The 9,015-nt window shown below is 36.5% G+C and overlaps 1 pseudogene; it reads right to left on the reverse strand.

The window, feature by feature from the left end:
- The window catches only part of LOC121491757, a 48,176-nt pseudogene extending 42,523 nt beyond the window's left edge, over positions 1–5,653 (reverse strand).
- Between the last annotated feature and the right edge of the window lie 3,362 nt (positions 5,654–9,015).

Consider the following 9,015-nt stretch of genomic DNA (forward strand, 5'->3'; position numbering starts at 1 on the left):
AGCACATAGATCTATGGAACAGAATAGCAAATCCGAAATGGACCCTCATCTCTATGATCAACGAATCTTCAACAAAGGAGGAAAGAATATTAAATGGACAAAAGACAGTCTCTTCAACCAATGGTGTTGGGGAAATTGGACAGCCACATGCAGAAGAATGAAAAAGGACTACTTTCTTAAACCATACACAAAAATAAATTCAAAGTGGATGACAGACCTAAATGTCAGACAGGAACCCTTCAAAATCCTAGAGGAGAACCCAGGCAGCAATCTCGCGGCCACAGGAACTTCTTGCTAGACACATATTCAAAGGCAAGGTAATCCAAAGCAAAAGCAAACTATTGGGACTGCATCAAGATAAAAAGCTTTTACAGAGCAAAGGAAATAGTCGATACAACTAAAAGACAACCTACCCACTGAATGGGAGAAGATATTTGCTGAAGTCTTATCAGATAAAAGGCTAGTATCCAAAATCTATAAAGAACTTATCAAACTCAACATCCAAAAATAAAATCCAGTCAAGAAATGAGCAGAAGACATGAACAGATATCTTTCCAAAGGAGACATATAAACAGCCAAGAGACACATGAAAAAATTCTCATCATCATTTGGCATCAGGGAAACAAACCAAAACCACAATGAGATACCACCTCACACCAGTCAGAATTGCTAAAATTAACAACTCCGGAATCAATAGATGTTGGCAAGGATGAGGAGAAAGGGGACCCTCTTACATTGTTAATGCAAATGCAAACTGGTGCAGCCACTCTGGAAAACAGTATGGAGGTGCATCAAAAAGTTAAAAATAGAGCTACTCTTTGACCCAGCAATTGTACTACTAGATATTTATCCCAAGATACAAAATAGTAATTTGAAGGGGCACCTGCACCCCAATGTTTATAGCAGAATTATCCACAATAGCTAAACTTTGGAAAGAGCTCAGATGTCCCATGACAAATGAATGGATTAAGAAGATGTGCTGTCAATCAAAGAGAATGAAATCTTGCCATTTGCAACAACAAAGATGGAACTAGAAGGTATTATTCTAAGTGAAATAAGTCAGAGAAAGACAAATATCTTATTTCACTCATCTGTGGAATTTAAGAAACAAAACTGATTAGCATAGGGGAAAGGAAGGAAAAATAAAATAAGATGGAAATAGGGAGACAAACCATAGGAGACTCTTAATCATAGGAAACAAACTGAGGGTTGCTGGAAAAGTGAGTGGAGAGATGGAGTAACTGGGAGATGGGCATTAAGGAAGGCACTGGATGCAATGAGCACTGGGTATTATATGCAACTGAGAATCTCTAAGTTCTATCTTGAAATTAATAATACACTATATTTTAATTAAATGGAATTTAAATTTTTTAAAAAGATAAGATAATATTATGAACAAGTTTTTGGCCACAAATTTGACAATCTAGATGAAACAGATCAATTACCTGAAGTGCACAAGCTATCAAAAGTTACACAATAAGGAATATATCATTTGAATATGCCTATCCACTAAAGGAATTGAATTTATAATTAATAATTTTCCAAACAGAAAGCTCTAAGCACAGATGAAGTAACTACGGAATTCCACCAATCATTTAGGAAAAAATTATGGTGATTCTCTACAATTCCTCCCAGAAAATAGCACTGGAAGGATATTCATTTTAACCCATTCTAATTTATCGTATGAGGCCAGCATTACTCTAATACCAAAATCAAGCTATGACATTACAAGATAGGAAAACAACAGACCGATACCCTTCATGACCATGTATGCAAAGATATCAACAAAATATTGGCAAATCTAACAATGTATGTAAAGAATTATAAACCATGACCAAGTGGGATTTATTCCAAGTATACAAGACTAATCAATATATGAAATGTAATTAATATAATCCATCATGTCAAGAGGCTAAAGAAGAAATATCTTATGATTATATAAAAGTTGACCTTACTATGCCAGGTAAAGGTCAACCACGGATGTGTAAAACAAACCTCCTGGTACAATATGTCAGTGAATATTATTAAAGTAAAATAATCTGTTTGGTCCCTAATTGCTAATGCCTAAGGACTTAATTAGCATGATTTATGCACACCAAAAATCCTTCTTTCCTCTTTTTGGCTCCCCAAATCCAATTCTAGGGGCCCCATATGTAATTTATTTCTCTTTTCAAACTAAATCAATTGAAAGACTTACATGGGACTCAGGCCGATAATGATAAGACATCAAATATATTATTTATGGAAAATATTGTAGGATGGGACTTAGGCACGCAGCCAGATGGATTTGCTGATATTTCCTTGAATTGAGCACACTCACCACTTTAACCTTGCCCACTAAGCTCGGGTATCACACCAGAATGCAACTTTTCTGGACACAGGCCAGTTTCAAGGGAGGAAAGAAACAAGTTCTATTTAAACTGTGGAAGGAGCCTCGGTGTCCATCGAAAGATGAATGGATAAAGAAGATGTGGTTTATGTATACAATGGAATATTACTCAACAATTAGAAACGACAGATACCCACCATTTGCTTCAACGTGGGTGGAACTGGAGGGTATTATGCTGAGTGAAATAAGTCAATCGGAGAAAGACAAACAGTGTATGTTCTCATTCACTTGGGGAATATAAATAATAGTGAAAGGGAATATAAAGGAAGGGAAAAGAAATGTTGGGAAATATCAGGAAGGGAGACAGAACATAAAGACTCTTACCTCTGGGAAACGAACTAGGGGTGGTGGAAGGGGAGGAGGGCGGGTGTTGGAGGGGAATGGGTGACGGGCACTGAGGGGGACACTTGACGGGATGAGCACTGGGTGTTTTTCTGTATGTTGGTAAATTGAACACCAATAAAAATTAATTAAAAAAAAATAAAAGTTTCTTCCTCTCACACCATCAACTAAACAGTCTTAAGCACACTCTCTGAGTGTGTGTGTCTTTCTGTCTCCCTCTCTTGCTTATTTTTGTTTTATTTTGAGAAAGAATAGCATAATCAGAGAAGTACATAAAATTTTATAGTCTGTCACTCAAGGTCTGAACAAGAAATAAAATTTGTCTCAAATGGTTCAAATGAAAATCAGTCCATACTTTATTTAGTGACTAATTAAAGAGAGATGAAGAATTAAAGTGACAGACAAATGACTTTAAGAAGCCTAGCTACATAAATGTGTTGAAAACTATTGCCAACCCTTGGGCTCAAGAAGGAGGAAGAAATAGAAGATGACTCTCATTGGCGGCTGAAGTCTTGAGACAGGGCTTCCTTGGAAACTCTACTCACAGGGGAATGAAACCCTGGCCAGAGATGCACTTTCTCCCTTCAAGCCCATGTATTTCTTCTCTGCCAAGGATTTTCTCCAATATCACACATAGGAGCTTGCTGAGGCAGGCAGGCAGGCAGAACTTGGAAAGTAGTCGGAAGAGGGGAAAGGGAATACGGAGTTAAGCAATCGGAGCAACCCTAAACAAAATTGGGAAGTCATCTCTCCTATCCTCTGAGATTTTTTTTAAAAGATTTTATTTGTTCATGAGAGACAGAGAGAGAGAGGCAGAGACACAGGCAGAGGGAGAAGCAGGCTCCATGCAGGGAGCCTGATGTGGGACTCCATCCTGGGACTCCAGGATCATGCTCTGGGCCGAAGGCAGGGCTATAAACCTCTGAGCCACCCAAGGATCCCCTTGAAACATATTTCAAATGGTTTCCCAGGACTGATCTCTAGTTGCCCATGGTGGTACTTTGTTAGAGTTGCTAGCTTGAGCAAATAAAAATACAAGTTGCCCAGTTAAATTTGAATTTTAAACAACCAATAATTTTTAGTGTAAATATGTCCTGTGCCAATTTTGGCAACTACTTATATATCAAAAAATATTGACTATCTGAAATTTATCTGGGCATTCTTTATTTTATCTGGCAACCCTTTACTACACTCATTAACACACCCTTTTGGGGGGATTTTCTTCTCTGTCTTACTTTTCTCATAGTCTAACTGATGATCTTGGGCTCACCTCCCAAATAAATGGACACTCAAATTATCACTTCAAGATCTGGTTTTGAGGAAATTTTCCCAAACACAGACTAACTATACAACAAATGAAGCAAAAGGAAATTGGAGAGGACAAAATATTACACTAAGGATTGGGGGAAAGAAAATATCAGTTAAAACTGGATAAATTTGGTGGCTATTTTCCATATAAAATGGGAAAACAAGTTATTCATGGTCCATCTCTTCATTTACCAGTGCTGCCTTACTATGGACTGCAGGCTCAAGGGCACTCTGACTGTGAAGACTACTCAGTTTGACTAAATCTTTCTTGCAGTATCTAACCTAATTTTGACAGTTAGGAAGGGTGAGAGCAAGCAACTTGGGAAAAGAAATCCCCAACAAAAGAAATCTCCTGTGTAGGGAAAATAACCCCACAAGAGAGATAAAAATGCCAACTGATGGCAGGGCATGTAACCTCATGAGATCTCCTCTGAGAGATTTGGGACTATGTGCTAATTTCAAGGTATGAAGGTTCATGGTGGGAAGCTTTCTTTGGTTTCTAAATATTGGAGTTCAATTTCAATTTACACTTTTTTTTTTAGATGCTCTAACAAATATTCAATAGTTGTCTTTGTCAGAATAAAAGGATGCAGTAATAAAAAGATTTTTAAAAAGCAGCGATATAAATATTAACTACATTTCTGTCTGAGAGATATGATATTTATTCTAATACCAGAGTGCATCAGTGGCATAGATATTATGGGTGAGTAGGAAACCCAGCCACTACTGCTCAGGTGGCTAGGATACACCAAAATCGGCACTAAACTAGGATTTAATTGAACATGCTAAGTGAGAAACTCTAGAGTTACTGAAGTGCAAAACTGATAAAATTTAAATAGCTTAGACTCCCTGGATGACAAGAGGATGCTGGATCCTTTCATTAAAGAAATGATGCATGTAGGTATATTGATACCTTCAAACTCTCAATATAATAAGCCTGTCTGGCCAGTAAAATCAACAGCTGGTAGACCTTCATGATTTAATATTTTAAAAAATGTCTAAGGAAACACAAATTCTTTTCTTCTATTTTTCTCCAGTTTTATTGAGCTATAATTAACATATATGTGTAACATATAATTAACATATATGTGTAAGTTTGAGGAGCATGGCATAATGGTTTGACTTCCATATAGCGTGAAATGATTATCACATGAAGTTCAATTAGTATTCATCATCTCATAAAATACAGTAAAAAGAAAAAGGGAAAGAAGAAAAAATTTCCCTGTGATGAGAACTTTAGGATTTACTCTCTTAACAAATTTCATGTGTATTATATGGCATTGTTAACTATAGTCATCATGAAGAGCACATTCTTAATTAGGAGACTCTGGTGTGGGACTTGATGTTTCTGGTTTGGCTAAGAAGTATGGTCACATAGAAAACAAAATTTGAATTTTTGTATTTTTTTAAGATTAAAGTTGTGAATATAAAGACCCATGTTGTTTAGAGTTTCTGGTAAACTCTAGAAGGAGAGTAAAAACAATGACATTTGGAATAGGGACCCAACAATTGACAAATCTGCTTGCTACTTACCTCATAATAGACCAGCCTCACTGCTTCCAGTTCTGTGAGGTTGGGCATATTACTCTCCTCTTTGTGTCTTAGTTTCCTCATGTATAAAAAGAAGATAATATCCTCCCCAAGGTTATTATGAACAACAAATAATACATGTAAAGAGTTTTGTTTTGTTCTTCTCATTAAACTTTTGTTTTAATGGGTCTCAAAATTCTGTGACAGATTTTTGGTCAAGTTGCTTCCATTAAAAAGTACTGATTTTAAAAACTAATAACTTAAAACTGCCACACACGCACAGAAAAAATAAAAACATAAATTTAAAAAATGGTCCACAAAACATTCTCCTTTCCTTCTGAAGGTTTTACAATGCATTGTTATCATTAACCAGTCTTTACTACTAAACTTGAATGGCCTATTGACACAAACAGTTCTGAGACCTTCTTCCACCACTGATTAAGACTGGGGTGGCAGGTATTGGGGATAATATTCATTTAGCCTTCTGAGCTTTCTGGGCAGACTTGATGACTTTGCCAGCTCCAGCTGCCTTCTTGTCCACTGCTTTGATGACGCCCACAGCAACCCTCTGTCTCATGTCACGAACAGCAAAATGGCTCAGAGGAGGATAGTCAGAGAAGCTCTCAACACACGTAGGTTTGCCAGGAACCATGTCAACAATGGCAGCATTCCCAGATTTCAAGAACTTGGGACCACCTTCCAGCTTTTTTCCAGAATGACAATCTATCTCCTTCAGCTCAGCAAACTTGCAAGCAAGGTGAGCTATGTGACAATCCAGCACAGGTGCATATCCAGCACTGATTTGGCCTGGATGGTTCAGGATAATCACCTGAGCTGTGAAGCCAGCTGCTCCCATTGGTGAGTCATTTTTGCTGTCACCAGCCACATTGCCACGACGAACATCTTTGACAGATACGTTCTTGACATTGAAGCCCACATTGTCCCCAGGAAGATCCTCACTCAAAGCTTCATGGTGCATTTCAACGGACTTTACTTCAGCTGTAACATTGACTGGAGCAAAGGTGACCACCATGCCAGGCTTAAGAACACCAGTGTCCATTAGACCCCCTGGGACAGTACAAAAAATGTTCTCCTATTTGCATTAGAACAATGTATCACATATATAAATAGCACACAAAACAAAAATGAACAGCTCAGTGAATTGTCACAAAGTCAAATACCCACATAGCTACCAACTTAGGTCAAATATAAAACATCGTTAGCAATTGGAACATCTCCTCACAATCCTTTGCAATATTGTCCTGTTTCTCCTACCAAAATCAAACACTGATCCTGCATTTTAATAGTATGCTATGTAAGATTTGTCTACGTTGATCTTTTCTTTTCCCAAATTTTTCCAGCTATACGTGTGTTGTTACTTATACAAAAGTTTAAAATCATTGGTTATCTTTAAAGAAGCATGCTCTTCTTTCATTTGATACAATTTAGTCACAAAATCATATATTAATATGCTTTAACATATGCAGGATAACACCTATTGAAAAATGCCCCAATATTCTATCTTATTAAGTAAAAATATCCATTAAATAAATTTTGACTTCAAATCACTTAAAATTTTTGTTATGCATATTCAAGGATCTCTTGTAGACAAACATAATATAGGGCAGCCCAGGTGGTTTAGTGCTGCCTTCAGCCCAGGGCCTGATCCTGGAGACCCGGGATCGAGTCCCACGTCAGGCTCCCTGCATGGAGCCTGCTTCTCCCTCTGCCTGTGTCTCTGCCTTTCTCTCTCTCTGTGTCTCTCATGAGTAAATAAATAAAATCTTTAAATGATACATTAATATATACACTAATATATCATGTCTGTGCATATACTAAAAAGAAAAGCGTAAGTGTGACAAAGTGAGGCATTTCTAATTTCTTAGTAGACATGATTGGGTACTTCTTAATTGTCCAAAGAGTTTTTATGCAGGATCAAAGTCTCTGTTGTCCATACATTTCTATGTTGCATTTCTTCAAGGAGTGCATACTGCCACTATGTTGTAAGTTTAAATGATGAGATTTATTGAACTCACCAGAATGTGCCAAAGAGGATATTCAGAGAATAATTGGTATTGATATTTTTCCACAAATGGTCTTCACTTTTCAAAGTTTCAGTCTTCCAGCTACTTTATATGCACCTAGATCAAGTTTGTACATGTCATGCAATAGGAAATGTAATATCTGCCTCCTGATCAGTGTCATTAATAAGATGCCTTCAGTTATAAGGAACATCTTGATTTCTCATAAATTTTTAAAAAGTGGGAAAAAACCACATCTAAGAGCCAATGAAATGCAATTTAACTAATTATGTGTTTGGAAGTAGATGGATAGTCAAGTCATGATTTGAGTTTTTTTGATGTCTCTAATCTTAAAATATGCTCTCAAATTGTTTACAGTGACTCCAATTCTATGAAATTTGTAAGCTCAAGGCTTTGCTTTCTATAAATATTCTTAAATTGAGTATAAAACCTGAAAAAAATATAATTTACGTTTTTTTATCTTAAATTTGTCTAAATAGAAGATTAATTATGCACTAAAAGGTGATATAAAAAATAAGTTTCTGGGACACCTGGGTGGCTCAGCGGTTGGGCATCTGCTTTTGGCCCAGGGTGTGATCCTGGAGTCCTGGGATCGAGTCCCACATTGGGCTCCTGGCATGGAGTCTGCTCCTCCCTCTGCCTGTGTCTCTGTCTCTGTCTCTGTGTGTGTGTCTCTCATGAATAAATAAAATATTTAAAAAAATAAGGTTCCCAAAAGAAGAAGACTTGATTTCTAGTGCTATAGTCTTCACGTTTAAAAAAAGTTTGTTACCCTCATCAAGATCCATCTGTAAAATGAGGATAGTAATAATACCTGCTTTGTTGAGATAATTACATGGATTCATGTAAAGGTCTTAACTATAGTGAGTATCTATGAAACATTCATATAATGCTGGGTATTATTAAATAAATGAATTGAGTGAATGTGTTTTCTGAGCTTTAAAGTCATTTTATACAAAACAAGATGAAGATCACTTCTAGATTATCTTCACTATTTCAAAACTGTAAAAATGACCTTAATATTTAGGTAGTTTTGGTTTCATGGTAGTAATTGATGCTATGGAACCCCAAGATTAGACATCAGAACCTACAGGTGAGAAAAGAATGTTGTAATGCTTCAAGTAGTTTTTTCTTATAGCAATAGCTTGGAAGATTCACTATTTGAGGAGTGTAGGGTAGCATGCTGAACATTTTATGAAGCCTGACAAATGAGAGTATGATTAAATATTTAGAGATTGTCCTGATACTGAGTGGGTCTTTCCGAAATTTGCTAAAAGAGAATTATATTTATTTAACTCTCATTTATATGTGAAGGACTAAAAAAGTTCTTTTGTAAAATTCTTCATACTTGTGACTTAGGTTAGTCAAATCTAGACACAAACATTGAGACCATTTAAAAACTAA

The sequence above is a fragment of the Vulpes lagopus genome, chromosome 5 (genome assembly GCF_018345385.1).
Source record: "Vulpes lagopus strain Blue_001 chromosome 5, ASM1834538v1, whole genome shotgun sequence".
NCBI lineage: Eukaryota > Metazoa > Chordata > Mammalia > Carnivora > Canidae > Vulpes > Vulpes lagopus.